The sequence below is a fragment of the Armigeres subalbatus genome, chromosome 3 (assembly GCF_024139115.2).
Source record: "Armigeres subalbatus isolate Guangzhou_Male chromosome 3, GZ_Asu_2, whole genome shotgun sequence".
Lineage (NCBI taxonomy): Eukaryota > Metazoa > Arthropoda > Insecta > Diptera > Culicidae > Armigeres > Armigeres subalbatus.
In genome coordinates this window covers 168,714,994-168,730,634 of record NC_085141.1, presented here as the reverse complement: position 1 = coordinate 168,730,634, position 15,641 = coordinate 168,714,994, and the positions used below count along the sequence as shown (strand labels likewise).

Genomic DNA, 15,641 nt, shown 5'->3' with positions numbered 1-15,641 from the left:
TTTAAATTTTAAATCAAGGTATAATTTAGCAAATAAAATTTAAATATTTTAAGATTTTTAAGCCATTTGAATTGTTAAGATTTTATATTTTTAGATTTCAAATTTTTTAGATTTGTACGTTTTTAGATCTTTAGATTTTTGGATTTTTAATTTTTAGATATGAAAATGTTTATATTTCTAGATTTTAAGATTTCCAGATAATCAAGATGTTTAGTAGTTAGATCTCAAGATTTTTAGGATTTTTAATTTAAAAATTTCAGATTTTCAGATATATGGATTGCCAGATTTGGAAATTCTTAGGTTTTATTGATTTTTAAATATTTAGATTTTTTAATTTTTTTAATACTGAGATTTTTGGATTTCTTTCGGGGGTGACAATGGGTCTGGGAGGGTGAGAATGGGCCATCGCTCTCACCGGCAGTCCTAAGGTCGTACAGCAAGATTGATCAAAAAGGTCATTCTGAATAAAAACTATAATATAAAACTAAACACATATGTTAATGGTTAATTTTTTATTTTTATATATATTTATTAATGCTTATTTTGAAATTTATTTTTAAAATTTTCAGTCTTCAGTTTTAAATTTTCAAATTTAATTTTTCATTCTCTAATTTTTAATTTTCTATTTGAAATATTTCTTTTTGCCTTTCTCGTACAACAAAGTTGTACCTGAAAGGCTTTCATTTCACTCCCAAAACGTACTTTTTATAGAGCGCTTGTAGACCCATAGTGTTATATACCATTCAATTCAGCTCGACAAACTGAGCAAATGTCTGTCTGTCCGTGTGTGTGTCCGTGTGTGTGTGTGTGCGTATGTGTGTGCACATTGAAACATTAGCCAATTTTTCTAGTACTAAACCTGAATCGATTTTGCTACAACAAGTTGCATTCGATGGGGAATGTTTTCTTCTTGTTCACTATTGAGTTTCATAATGATGGCACTTCTAAAAAAATAGTAAATATTCAAAGTGTTATGAGACATCATTATTTCGTAACAAATAAGCTATCGATTTTCTAGGTTATGTTATACCAAGACACAATTTATTCGAAACTGGAACAATGACAACATAGAATACACAGCTTACACGGAAGAAAAAGATTCACAAAGAAACATAAAAGCCCATTAATGAGTTAAAAAGTAACTATTTTAAGATTTCATGTATACACTGAAAATTCTAGTTTATTTTTTCAAAATGACCTAAGAAACATATTTTCATGAATGAATTTTAATATTGCGATCAACAGACCAATATGATAGCTTTTGATTGCGGTACACAAATTAATTCATGAAAAAAAGGTGACATATGTTCTTTTTAAAAGTTAAGCGTCATTTCTGCCATTTCTTTCCCCTATAAGGCTATCTGACGTTTATCTTCTTTCTCTTGCACGCGCACAGACGGGATAGGGTTTGTTTTCATACGGAAACGCTTCCGAAGCGTTTCCGTATGAAAACAAACCCTATCCATATGCGAAGAAAAGAAGATAAACGTCGAATAGCCTTATCAAACCGATGTGAGCAGTGAGAAGTGAAAAGTGAGACGTGAGAAGTGCGAAGTGAGGAGTGAAAAGTAAGAAGTAAGAAATGAAAAATGAGAAATGAAAAATCACCAGATGATCCGAAATGAAAACAAAAATGTTTTTCCAAATTTAATCTAGACTATCCTTTGAAAAGAGCTGAAATTTTTTTGCTAATATTTTCAAATGGATATAATAGAAAAACGACGCATCCCACAAGAAAGTGTTGTATTGGTGACCATCGCAAAATCAGTCAAAATTTCTAGTGAAAATATCGGAAACAATCCAAATTGAGCCTTACACTGAAAAAAATCAGTTTAAAAATTTTAAAGTCGATTTGCGAAAAAATGCTTTTTTTTATTTAAATGAAATTTTGTCTCAAGATAGGTGATTATGTTCCCTACCAACCGTCCATACATCGCAAGCTGGGCACTCTTAAGGAAAAAAAGTTTTTCTAACAAAAACTTTTCTTGTCGGAATTATTTTCAGTGTATTTTCATCTGAAACTAAACCAATGAAAGCCATCGTTATAGAACCCCAAGCAAATCTATTTTTATGATACATTGTCTAATTTAGTCACTAAATATAGTTTGTTTTTAATTAAGAGTAATATTGGGTTTATATCTTCAAAAAAATATTATATTCCATTATTAGCTTCTTTAGTTGCGACCAGTTACGACCAAAACATTGTACTCTGCCTGCCTTAATAGGAATACTTAATATGAGTATATATGTATACATATGTTAAATCCAACCCTTAAAGACACTGAAAAAATCAATTCCGTCAAGAAAAAGTTTTTGTTAGAAAAACTTTTTTCCCTTAAAAGTGCCCGGCTTGCGATGTATGGACGGTTTGTAGGAATATAATCACCTATCTTGAGACAAAATTTCTTCCAAATCAAAAGAGCGTTTTTGCAAATTGACTTTTATTTTTTAATTGATTTTTTAGTGTAGGGTTTTATTTAGAGTTTTTCAAAAGTTTTATTAGAAAGTTTGAATGATTTTGCGACAGTCACCCATACAACACTTTTTTGTAGGAAGCGTCATTTATCGATTATATCCATTTGAAAAATCAGTAAAAACAAGTTTGACCCTTTTCAAAGATAGTCTGCATCAGATTTGGAAAACCTGAGTATGCACTTTTCTTTTACAGCACCTTTTAAGTATTGACCAATAAATTGACAAAAAGTCAACTTAACAATAAGAACACTTGCAAGTTCCCAAAAGTCCTATTTGGCTTCATGCATTTCTATTACATTTTCGCATAACTTCTCAAAAGGACCTAAGTAACATTTTTTCATGAATTCTCGCTTAACTTTTCAAAAGCACCTAAGTAACATTTTTTCATGAATTAATTTGAACACTGCAAATTGACTTTTATTTTTAAATTGATTTTTTAGTGTAGGGTTTTATTTAGAGTTTTCAAAAGTTTTATTAGAAAGTTTGAATGATTTTGCGACAGTCACCCATACAACACTTTTTTGTAGTATAGTGAACAATAGTTTTCATGTTGTTCTGTTGATTGCAGTACTCAAATTAATTCATTAAAAAAATGTTACTAAGGCCCTTTTGAAAAGTTATGCGAGATTTATAGTACAGCAAAAAGCCATCTAGTAGAAAATCTAGATGGATTATTCTATTGCTGACAAACGTTCATTTCGAACCAAAAACCGCAAGTTGCTGGTTGATTTTTTTGTCATATACTCTGTCTCGCTCAAACCAACAGCGAATAATCTAACGACTACTTTCACGAACACTTTATTGTCAGATTTTCTGGATATGATACACTGCGCGGCGTTTGTAATGTTCTTAATGTTCTTAATGGGTACTTGCACAAAACTTCACGCGGCGAATGACTGTCGAAAGGTACGGCCGCGACAAACGATACACCGCAATGCTATTCATCCATAAGAATCAAGTAAACGGGTGCAGAAAGCGCGGCGGTACCTTTCATGAAAGGTTCGCCGCGTGCAATTTTGAAAATCAGGCAATAAGGACCAGCCACTTTAACCGACCGTGTCCATTTAGCAAGTATGGTGTTGAATATAATCTGTAGATTAAAAAACAGTTTAATAAAGTAAAAAAATCTCAGCAAGTAACCGCACAATATTGAGTAAAACAAATTAAGTGTGTAGCATTTCCACATTCAATGAATAAATTTCGCACCGTGTATACTGACAGCATTAAAGTTTGTGTTGCTTCTTTCGTGCTTTATTGATGATGCTAACCTCTCAAGCAAAGCTCTCCAAAGCTTCAAATGTGGAACACGAAAACTAACACACGCGCTATAGAGACCGAAGCCGATGACTTTATCCGCTCGCATCAACACAGTTGTAAAAATTTCATCGTTGGAAATAAAAATCGCATTCGTACATGCTTTCTCGTGCGCTCGTTACGTTTGCTGCCATCTTTTTCCTGCTTTGGAAGGAAAGAAGATGCGTGTCATTGAGGCTAACTGCTTATTGGGTTGGGTGGTTTGGGTGGAATAATGGTGTAGTTTGGGCATTTGGGTGATTTGAACTTAACGTTCGTTTTCATACACCTCATTATTTCCATATTATGCGGCTTTTTTCCATTGATATTTATGTGAATTGTGTTGTTAATTTTCACAAATGTACTTGTACAATAATTATTACACAAAGGCATGCAAAATCAATGTATGACATACAACTAGTTTTATTGAACTTTAATATTACATTGGTGAAAAAACACTACGTGGGAATCGGCCCTAAAACAATTGTAGACGCGCTGTCTGGACAGTTAATCCATATTGTATTTTATAATGTATTTTTAAAACGTGCCGCTGCGCTAATTATTGTACTATTTACCCACGATCGCATATTTGTAACATATGCATTTTTTCCTTTCTCGTACAACAAAGTTGTACCGAAAGGCTATATGATTGCTCCAAAAAAACTTTTGATAGAAGTCCCGGAGACCCATAGTGTTATATACCGATCTACTCAGCTCGACAAACTGAGGTGATGTCTGTTTTTTTGTGTATGTATGTGTATGTGTACAAATTTTGTAGACACACGTTTTAGAACTTAGAATTATCCGATTTACTCGCAACAAGTTGCATTCGACAGGGAATTGTTTGCTATTGAAAATGGGCCCGATCATTGCTTTTCGGAATTATTGAAAAATCATTGTTTTTTCCCACAGGCCCCCCTTGGAAAAAAAATCAAAAAACAATTGTTTTTGAATGGTGGCAAGGCAAAAATATTAAAAATGTGATCTATTCACCCAAAGAGCTTTTTTGACCTTTTTAAAGTGATTTTTTCAATATATTTTAAATGCACGAGAAAGGCATCATCACTGCTAGGTGGATTAATCTGGGTTTTTATGTACAATATAGAATTTGAACCTGTACGCCAATTGATATTGTATCGGTGGCTTCTTGATATCATTTTCAGCCAGCGGCGGCATCGTGCTTCGGCGTGAACTTATTAATAAAAAGTCTTCAAATTTCTCCGGAAGTTCCTCTGGAAGTTCCCTCAGGAATTCCTTCGGAGGAACTTCTGGAAGATTTCCTGTAGGAACTTGCGGAGGAATTAGTTGAGGAGCTTCCGGAGAAATTCCTGGAGGAACTTTCGGAGAAATCTCTGGAAGAGCTTCCGAAGGAATTCCTGGAGGAACTTCTGGAGGACTTCCTGGAGGAACTTATGGAGGAATTCCTGGAGGAACTTCTTGAGAAACTTCTGGAAGAAATTCCAGAGGAGTTTTTTGAGGAACTTTCGGAAGAAGTCCTGGAAGATCTTCCAGAAGTATTCCCGGATAAACTTCCTGAAGAATTCTTTGAGGATCTTCCGGAAGAATTCCTGGAGAAACTTCTGGAGGAATTTCTTGAGCAACTTCTGAAGGAATTCCTAGAGGAACTTCTGAAGAATTCCTGGAGGAACTTCTAGAGGAATTCCTGGAGAAACTTCTGGAGGAATTCCTGGATAAACTTCTGGAGGAATTCCTGGAGAAACTTCTGGAGGAATTCCTGGAGCAACTTCCGGAGGAATTCCTGGAGGAACTTCAGGAGTAGTTCCTGGAGGAACTTCCGGAGGAATTCCTGGAAGAACTTTTGGAAGAACTCCTGTGGAAATTCCAGAGGAACTTTAGGAGGAAATTCCAGAGGAGTTTTTTGAGGAACTTTCGGAAGAATTCCTGGAAGATCTTCCAGAAGAATTCCTGGATAAACTTCCGGAAGAATTCCTAGAAGATCTTCCGGAGGAATTCCTAGAAGAGCTTCCGGATGAATTCCTGGAGGAAATTCCAGAGGAATTCCTGGAAGAAATTCCAGAAAAATTCCTGGAATTATTTCCACATGAACATCCAGAGGAATTCTTAGATTAACTCTTGGAGGAATTCCTCGAGCAACTTCCGGAGGAATTCCTGGAGGAACTTCTGGAGGAATTCCTGGAGGAACTTCTGGAGGAATTCCTGGAGGTACTTCCGGAGGAATTTCTGGAGGAACTTCTGGAGGAATTTCTGAAGGAACTTCTGGAGGAATTCCTGGAGGAAATTCCAGAAAAATTGTAGGAGGAAATTCCAGAGGAACTTTAGGAGGAAATTCCAGAGCAATTTCTGAAGGCAATTCCGAAAAGTTCTTTGAGGAACTTTCGGAAGAATTCCTGTGAGATCTTCCGGAAGAAATCCTGGACAAAATTCCGGAGGAATTCCTGTAGGAAATTCCAGAGGAATTTCTGGAGGAACTTCTGGAGGAATTCCTGGAGGAACTTCAGGAAGAATTCTTGGGGGAAATTACAGAGCAACTTTTGAGGAATGCCTTGAGCAACTTCTAAAGGAATTCCTAGAAGAACTTCTGAAGAATTCCTGGAGGAACTTCTAGAGAAATTCCGAAAAGTTCTTTGAGGAACTTCAGGAAGAATTCCTGGAAGATCTTTCAGAAGAATTCCTGGATAAACATCACGAGGAATTCTTGTAGGAACTTTCGGAAGAATTCCTGAAGGAACTGGCGGAGGGATTCCTGGAGGAACTTCCGGAGGGATTCCTGGAGGAACTAGAGGAACTTCTGGAGTAATTCCTGGAGGAACTTCCGGAGGAATTCCTGGAGGAACTTCTGGAGGAATTCCTGGGGGAAATTACAGAGGAACTTTTGAGGAATTCCTTGAGCAACTTCTGAAGGAATTCCTAGAGGAACTTCTGAAGAATTCCTGGAGGAACTTCTAGAGGAATTCCGAAAAGTTCTTTGAGGAACTTCCGGAAGAATTCCTGGAAGATCTTTCAGAAGAATTCCTGGATAAACATCACGAGGAATTCTTGTAGGAACTTCCGGAGGAATTCCTGGAGGAACTTCTGGAGGAATTCCTGAAGGAAATTCCAGGAGTATTTATGGAGGAAATTCCAGAAGAATTGAAGGTGGAAATTCCAGAGGAATTTTAGGAGGAAATTCCAGAGGAATTTCTGAAGGCAATTACAAAGGAGTTCTTTGAGAAACTTTCGGAGGAATTCCTGGAAGATCTTCCGGAAGAATTCCTGGTTAACTTCCGGAAGAATTCTTGGAGAAACTTCCGGAGGAATTCTTGGAGGAATTTCCGGAGCAATTCCTAGGAGTACTTAGAATTCCTGTAAGATCTTCCGGAAGAAATCCTGGACAAAATTCCGGAGGAATTCCTGGAGGAAATTCCAGAGAAATTCCTGGAGGAACTTCCGGAGGAATTCCTGGAGGAACTAGAGGAACTTCTGGAGTAATTCCTGGAGGAACTTCCGGAGGAATTCCTGGAGGAACTTCTGGAGGAATTCCTGGGGGAAATTACAGAGGAACTTTTGAAGGAAATTCCAGAGGAGTTTTTTGAGGAACTTTCGGAAGAATTCCTGGAGGAACTTCCGGAAGAATTCCTGGATTAACTTCCGGAAGAATTCTTGGAGGAACTTCCGGAAGAATTCCTAGAGAAACTTCCGGAGGAATTCCTAGAAGAACTTCCGGATGAATTCCTGGAGGAAAATCCAGAGGAATTCCGGGGGGAAATTCCGTCAGAATTCCGGGGGGAAATTCCGTCAGAATTCCGGGGGGAAATTCCAAATGAATTCCTGGAAATTATTCCACATGAACTTCCAGAGGAATTCTTAGAAAAACTTTCGGAGGAATTCCTGGAGGAACTCTCGGAGGAATTCGTAGAGGAACTTCTGGAGGAATTCCAGGAGAAACTTTTCCTGGAGGAATTTATAAGGAACTTCTGACATGAGGCCGCCATGCTGCAGCAGCGCCAAAGTCATGGCGCGCTGAATGAAATTGATCTGTCAGGTCTATTAGTATCCAAAACTATGAAAATCTGACTAAAAATCATAACAAATTAAAATCTCAAACTGTAAGGAGCAACAAAAACTTTTGAAAGCCTAAATCTAAAAACTTTTATAATAAAAGCAGTTTCAAAAAACTAACGTGTCTCGAACATCAATTATTTGTTCACCTGTCATAAGACGAGTTTATGCAATCCCATTGAATTCCACCACTTAATTGTATCTTGACAGATACGTATTTCGACCTCAACAGTAAGGCCGTCTTCAGTGTCTCGTACTTGACTCGACTCGACTAAAAAATAAAATAATGTATTACATTTCTTCAACTACAACTATTTCGGAAGCATGAAAGAAAATTCCCGAACACCCCTCACCCAGCTGCCGAAAGCGAGGTTTCTACGGACTGATTTTTACGTCGTTTTGGTTATTACGTCGAAAATATTACGTCGCAAACCGCATTATTTTGAAGAGAAAATTCCAAGTACGTCACTTTTTTGTAACACAAAACTGATGTAATATCACATACGATTTGCGACGGCGATGATGTGCATCAAATCTGATGTGATATTACACCTTTTTTTTTTGCTGTGCGGTGATAAATATCTTGTTATTGAAAACTATTTTCTCTGTCTTCTTTGAGCATTAAGCGGTTGAGAATTTCATCCAGTGATAGTTCAATTATTTTCTATTAAAACGCAGAACAAAATATGTATGGTTGAATACTTTCGGAGAGACGTTGAATTGAAAAGCAGAAAGATTCCCTTTACTAAATGATTTTAAATTTGTGAACTGTGACTTTTCCCTAGCAGTACAAATCAGACCGATTTTGTTTCTGCAACTCAAATATGTAACCGAATTCAGTTGTATATGAGATGCATAAACAACGGTACCACATGTGTGTTAATACTTTCTCCACGTTTGAATTATTGCAGTGCCAATATTATACAAGAAGACAAGGGCAAATACACGCCTTAACTGATTTTAGTATTAGAATTTTCGAATTTTAACATTTTAGAATTTTAGAATTTAAGAATTTAAGAATTAAGGAATTTTAGAATTTTAGAATTTTAGAATTTTAGAATTTTAGAATTTTAGAATTTTTAGAATTTTAGAATTTAAGAATTTTGAAATTTTAGAATTTTAGAATTTTAGAATTTTAGAAATTTAAAATTTTAGAATTTTAGAATTTTAGAATTTTAGAATTTTAGAATTTTAGAATTTTAGAATTTTAGAATTTTGGAATTTTAGAATTTTAGAATTTTAAAATTTTAGAATTTTAGAATTTTAGAATTTTAGAATTTCAGAATTTTAGAATTTTAGAATTTTAGAATTTTAGAATTTTAGAATTTTAGAATTTTAGAATTTTAGAATTTTAGAATTTTAGAATTTTAGAATTTTAGAATTTTAATTTTAGAATTTTAGAATTTTAGAATTTTAGAATTTTAGAATTTTAGAATTTTAGAATTTTAGAATTTTAGAATTTTAGAATTTTAGAATTTTAGAATTTTAGAATTTTAAAATTTTAAAATTCTAAAATTCTAAAATTTTAGAATTTTAAAATTCTAGAATTCTAGAATTTTAGAATTTTAGAATTTTAGAATTTTAGAATTTTAGAATTTTAGAATTTTAGAATTTTAGAATTTTAGAATTTTAGAATTTTAGAATTTTAGAATTTTAGAATTTTAGAATTTTAGAATTTAGAATTTTAGAATCCAGAATTTTAGAATTTTAGAATTTTAGAATTTTAGAATTTTAGAATTTAGAATCCAGAATTTTGAATTTTAGAATTTTAGAATTTTAGAATTTTAGAATTTTGAATTCAGAACAGAATTTAGAATTTAGAATTTAGAATTTTAGAATTTTAGAATTTAGAATTTTAGAATTTTAGAATTTTAGAATTTTAGAATCAGAACCTTAGAATTTTAGAATTTTAGAATTTTAGAATTTTAGAATTTTAGAATTTAGAATTTTAGAATTTTAGAATTTAGAACCAGAACTTCAGAATTTAGAATTTTAGAATTTTAGAATTTTAGAATTTTAGAATTTTAGAATTTTAGAATTTTAGAATTTAGAATTTAGAATTTTAGAATTTAGAACCTTTAGAATTTTAGAATCCCCAGAATTTTAGAATTTAGAATTTTAGAATTTTAGAATTTTAGAATTTTAGAATTCAGAACCTTTAGAATTTAGAATTTTAGAATTCCAGAATTTTAGAATTTTAGAATTTAGAATTTTAGAATTTTAGAACCTTTAGAATTTTAGAATTTAGAATTTAGAATTTAGAATTTTAGAATTTAGAACTTAGAATTTTAGAATTTTAGAATTTAGAATTTTAGAATTTAGAATTTTAGAATTTTAGAATTTTAGAATTCAGAATTTTAGAATTTTAGAACCTTAGAATTCAGAATTTTAGAATTTTAGAATTTTAGAATTTTAGAATTTTAAATTTAGAATTTTAGAATTTAGAATTTAGAATTTTAGAATTTTAGAATTTTAGAATTTTAGAACCTTAGAATTTTAGAACTCAGAATTTTAGAACCCAGAACTTAGAATTTTAGAATTTTAGAATCAGAATCTTTAGAATTTTAGAACTCAGAATTTTAGAATTTTAGAATTTAGAACCTTAGAATTTAGAATTTTAGAATTTTAGAATTTTAGAATTTTAGAATTTAGAACCCAGAATTTAGAATTTTAGAATTTTAGAATTTAGAATTTTAGAATTTTAGAACCTTAAATTTTAGAATTTTAGAATTTAGAACCTTAGAATTTTAGAACTCAGAATTTTAGAATTTTAGAATTTAGAATTCCAGAATTTTAGAATTTTAGAACTTTTAGAATTTTAGAATTTTAGAATTTTAGAACCTTAGAATTTTAGAATTTTAGAATTTTAGAATTTTAGAATCCAGAATTTTAGAATTTAGAATTTTAGAATCTTAGAACCCAGAATTTTAGAATTTTAGAATTTTAGAATTTTAGAATTTTAGAACCTTTAGAATTTTAGAATTTAGAATTTTAGAATTTTAGAATTAGAATTTTAGAACCTTAGAATTTTAGAATTTAGAATTTAGAATTTTAGAATTTTAGAATTTTGTGAATTTTAGAATTTTAGAATTTTAGAATTTTAGAATCCAGAATTTTAGAATTTTAGAATTTTAGAACCTTAGAATTTGAATTTTAGAATTTTAGAATTTTAGAATTTAGAATTTTAGAATTTTAGAATTTTAGAATTTTAGAATTTAGAATTTTAGAATAAGAATTTTAGAATTCCAGAAAGAATTTTAGAATTTTAGATAGAATTTTAGAATTTTAGAATTTTAGAATTTTAGAATTTAGAACCCAGAATTTTAGAATTTAGAATTAGAATTTTAGAATTTTAGAATTTAGAATTTTAGAATTTTAGAATTTTAGAATTTTAGAATTTTAGAATTTTAGAATTTAGAATTTTAGAATTTTAGAATTTTAGAATTTAGAATTTTAGAATTTTAGAATTTTAGAATTTTAGAATTTTAGAATTTTAGAATTTTAGAATTTTAGAATTTTAGAATTTTAGAATTTTAGAATTTTAGAATTTTAGAATTTAGAATTTTAGAATTTTAGAATTTTAGAATTTTAGAATTTTAGAATTTTAGAATTTTAGAATTTTAGAATTTTAGAATTTTAGAATTTTAGAATTTTAGAATTTTAGAATTTTAGAATTTTAGAATTTTAGAATTTTAGAATTTTAGAATTTAGAATTTTAGAATTTTAGAATTTTAGAATTTTAGAATTTTAGAATTTTAGAATTTTAGAATTTTAGAATTTTAGAATTTTAGAATTTTAGAATTTTAGAATTTTAGAATTTTAGAATTTTAGAATTTTAGAATTTTAGAATTTTAGAATTTTAAAATTTTCGAATTTTAGAATTTTTGAGTTTTAGATTTTTTAAAGATGCCTCTCAGCTTCTGAGAAGTGCAGACGTGTTTCCAATTGCGCGGGAAGTCAAGTTATCTATTTCAGTAATTAAAGTTCGATTCCATCCGTGCTGCGTCGCGCGTTCTAGTGATCCGCGGTATGGCGAAAAAATTCTTTTCGCATTGACTTTTCGAGTTTCCCGGTGAAACCGTCATTCGAAAAGGTCCACGGCTTTTGCCGCATGATTCTCGGCCTGAAGGGAAAAGAAGTGCTGAGCCTGAGACTACAGTGCCACAGAGGTGAACAGTGTGCGTTGATGACCTGGCACTCGCACAATTAATAATGCAAGAACATGATGAGAAGCATGAATTGGAGCACGGAGGGAAGAGATACAAGCTTAGAATTTTAGAATTTTAGAATTTTAGAATTTTAGAATTTTAGAATTTTAGAATTTTAGAATTTTAGAATTTTAGAATTTCAGAATTTTAGAATTTTAGAATTTTAGAATTTTAGAATTTTAGAATTTTAGAATTTTAGAATTTTAGAATTTTAGAATTTTAGAATTTTAGAATTTAGAATTTTAGAATTTTAGAATTTTAGAATTTTAGAATTTTAGAATTTTAGAATTTTAGAATTTTAGAATTTTAGAATTTTAGAATTTTAGAATTTTAGAATTTTAGAATTTTAGAATTTTAGAATTTTAGAATTTAGAATTTTAGAATTTTAGAATTTTAGAATTTTAGAATTTTAGAATTTTAGAATTTTAGAATTTTAGAATTTTAGAATTTTAGAATTTTAGAATTTTAGAATTTAGAATTTTAGAATTTTAGAATTTTAGAATTTTAAATTTTAGAAGTTTAGAATTTTAGAATTTTAGAATTTAAAATTTTAGAATTTTAGAATTTTAGAATTTTAGAATTTTAGAATTTTAGAATTTTAGAATTTTAGAATTTTAGAATTTTAGAATTTTAGAATTTTAGAATTTTAGAATTTTAGAATTTTAGAATTTTAGAATTTTAGAATTTTAGAATTTTAGAAATTTAGAATTTTAGAATTTAGAATTTTGGAATTTTAAAATTTTAGAGTTTTAGAATTTTGGAATTTTAGAATTTTAGAATTTTAGAATTTTAGAATTTTTAGAATTTTGAATTTTTTAGAATTTTTGAATTTTGAATTTTTGATTTTTAATTATTGAATTTTGAATTTTGATTTTGAACCTTGAATTTTTGAATTTTTGAATTTTTTGAGTTTTTGAACTTATGAACTTTTGAAATTTTGAATTTTAGAATTTTGAATTTTAGAATTTTGAATTTTTGAATTTTTGAATTTTGAATTTTGAATTTTTGAATTTTGAATTTTGAACCTTGAATTTTTGAATTTTTGTATTTTATTTTTGAATTTTGAATTATGAATTTTGAATTTTGAATTTTGAATTTTTGAATTTTGAATTTTTGAATTTTGAATTTTTGAATTTTTTTTTAATTTTGAAATTTTGAATTTTAGAATTTTGAATTTTTGAATTTTTTGAATTTTGAATTTTTGAATTTTGAATTTTAATTTTTGAATTTTTGAATTTTTGAATTTTGAATTTTGAATTTTTGAATGTTTGAAATTTGTAATTTTTGAATTTTTGAATTTTTGAATTTTTGATTTTTTGAATTTTCGAATTTTTGAATTGTTGAATTTTTTAATTTTTGAATTTTTGAATTTTTGAATTTTGAATTTTGAATTTGAATTTTGAATTTTTGAACCTTGAATTTTTGAATTTTGAATTTTTGAATTTTTGAATTTTTGAATTTTTGAATTTTTTGAATTTTTGAATTTTGATTTTGAATTTTTGAATTTTGAATTTTTTGAATTTTGAATTTTTGATTTTTTTGAATTTTTGAATTTTGAATTTTTGAATTTTGAATTTTTGAATTTTGAATTTTTGGATTTTGAATTTTTGAATTTTTGAATTTTTGAATTTTGGTTTTGAATTTTTGAATTTTGGAATTTTGAATTTTGAATTTTGAACTTTGAACTTTGAATTTTGAATTTTGAATCCTTGAGATTGAATTTTTGAATTTTGAATTTTTGAATTTTGAATTTTTGAATTTTGAATTTTTGAATTTTGAATTTTGAATTTTGAATTTTGAATTTTTGAATTTTGAATTTTGAATTTTTGAATTTTGAATTTTGAATTTTTGAATTTTGAATTTTTGAACTTTTGAATTTTTGAATTTTGAATTTTGAATTTTTGAATTTTTGAATTTTGAATTTTGAATTTTTGAATTTTGAATTTTGAATCTTTGAATTTTGAATTTTTGAATTTTTGAATTTTTGAATTTTTGAATTTTGAATTTTGAATTTTTGAATTTTGAATTTTGAATTTTGAATTTGAATTTTGAATTTTTGAACCTTTGAACTTTTTGAATTTGAACCTTGAATTTTGAATTTTTGAATTTTGAATTTTGAATTTTGAATTTTGAACCTTTTGAATTTTGAATTTTGAATTTTTGAACCTTGAATTTTTGAATTTTGAATTTTGAATCTTTGAATCCTTGAACCTTTGAATTTTGAACCTTTTGAATTTTGAATTTTTGAACCTTTGAATTTTGAATTTTGAACCTTTGAATTTTGAATTTTGAACCTTGAATTTTGAATTTTTGAATTTTGAATTTTGAATTTTGAATTGAATTTTGAATTTTTGAACCTTTGAATTTTGAATTTTTGAACTTTTGAATCCTTGAATTTTGAACTTTTGAATTTTGAATTTTGAATTTTTGAATTTTGAATTTTTGAATTTTGAATTTTGAACTTTTGAATTTTGAATTTTGAATTTTGAATTTTGAACCTTTGAATTTTGAATTTTGAATTTTGAATTTTTGAATTTTGAATTTTGAATTTTGAATTTTGAACCTTTGAATTTGAATTTTGAATTTTTGAATTTTGAATTTTGAATTTTTGAATTTTGAATTTTTGAATTTTTGAATTTTTGAACTTTGAATTTTGAATTTTTGAATTTTGAATTTTGAATTTTGAATTTTGAACCTTTGAATTTTTGAATTTTTGAATTTTTGAATTTTTGAATTTTTTGAATTTTGAATTTTGAATTTTTGAATTTTTGAATTTTGAATTTTGAATTTTGAATTTTGAATTTTTGAATTTTGAATTTTGAATTTTGAATTTGAATTTGAACCTTGAATTTTGAATTTTGAATTTTGAAAAAAAATTTGAATTTTGAATGAATTTTTGAATTTTGAATTTTGAATTTGAATTTTTGAATTTTGAATTTTTGAACCTTTGAATTTTTTGAATTTTTGAATTTGAATTTTGAATTTTTGAATTTTTGAATTTTGAATTTTGAATTTTGAATTTTTGAAATTTTGAATTTTGAATTTTTGAAATTTTTGAACCTTGAATTTTAAATTTTGAATTTTGAAATTTTTTGAATTTGAATTTTGAATTTTGAATTTTGAATTTTGAATTTTGAATTTTGAATTTTTGAATTTTGAATTTTGAATTTTTGAATTTTTGAATTTTGAATTTTGAATTTTTGAATTTTGAATTTTTAGAATTTTAGAATTTAGAATTTTAGAATTTTTAGAATTTTAGAATTTTTGAAATTTTAGAATTTTTGAATTTTAATTTTTGAATTTTGAAATTTTGAATTTTGAATTTTGAATTTTTGAATTTTTGAATTTTTGAATTTTGAATTTTGAATTTTGAATTTTGAATTTTGAATTTTGAATTTTGAATTTTGAATTTTGAATTTTGAATTTTGAATTTTGAATTTTGAATTTTGAATTTTGAATTTTGAATTTTGAATTTTAGAATTTTAGAATTTTAGAATTTTGAATTTTAGAACCTTTGAATTTTAGAATTTTGAATTTTTGAATTTAGAATTTTGAATTTTTGAATTTTGAATTTTGAATTTTTGAATTTTGAATTTTGAATTTTAATTTTGAATTTTGAATTTTTGAATTTTGAATTCGAATTTT

General features: G+C 27.9%; 1 protein-coding gene across 6 annotated transcripts in view; it reads left to right on the top strand.

Annotated features, from left to right (window-relative positions):
* Positions 1–15,641, top strand: part of LOC134224943 (zwei Ig domain protein zig-8-like) — a 951,761-nt gene that overhangs the window by 253,788 nt on the left and 682,332 nt on the right. The window lies entirely within an intron of this gene.